The following is a 354-nucleotide window of genomic DNA, read 5'->3' as shown; positions in this document are numbered from 1 at the left end:
CGGGCGGCGGCGCGGCTGGAAGGGCCGGGGCGGTTCTAGAAGCGCGGCGAGAGGGGCTGCTGCTGCTGCCGGGTGAGCCGGGCGGGGGAGCGGGCAGGGCTGGGGTGGGCAGCGCCGCAGGTGAAGCCGTTTACCCGGCGCTGAGGGGCAGCGGGGCAGCAGCTCACCCTGCGCGGGCCGCGGTGCCCTCTCAGGGCCGGCCGGGGGGTGTTCCCCTTCGGGGCCGGCGGCGGTCTCTCCCCTCAGGGCTGGCCGTGTCCCTCAGGGCCGCGGGGGTCTCCCCCCTTCAGGGTTGGCCGTGTCCTTTCCTCAGGGCCGGCGAGGGTCTCCCCCCCTCAGGGCTGGCCGTGCCCC

At 78.0% G+C, this 354-nt stretch overlaps 1 protein-coding gene across 5 annotated transcripts in view; it reads left to right on the top strand.

Annotated features, from left to right (window-relative positions):
- Positions 1-2: 2 nt before the first annotated feature.
- P4HA2 (prolyl 4-hydroxylase, alpha polypeptide II) overlaps positions 3-354 on the top strand; it is a 27,904-nt gene continuing 27,552 nt past the window's right edge. For all 5 annotated transcript variants that reach the window (XR_001412730.1, XM_014948260.1, XM_014948261.1 and 2 more), the window contains exon 1: positions 3-72. The gene's annotated coding sequence lies outside the window, so the exon portion shown is untranslated. The remainder of the gene's footprint in view (positions 73-354) is intronic.

Source organism: Calidris pugnax, unplaced genomic scaffold (assembly GCF_001431845.1).
Source record: "Calidris pugnax isolate Ruff unplaced genomic scaffold, ASM143184v1 scaffold27, whole genome shotgun sequence".
Lineage (NCBI taxonomy): Eukaryota > Metazoa > Chordata > Aves > Charadriiformes > Scolopacidae > Calidris > Calidris pugnax.
Note: the sequence above shows the minus strand (reverse complement) of the source record. Positions and strands in the feature narration are given on the sequence as shown.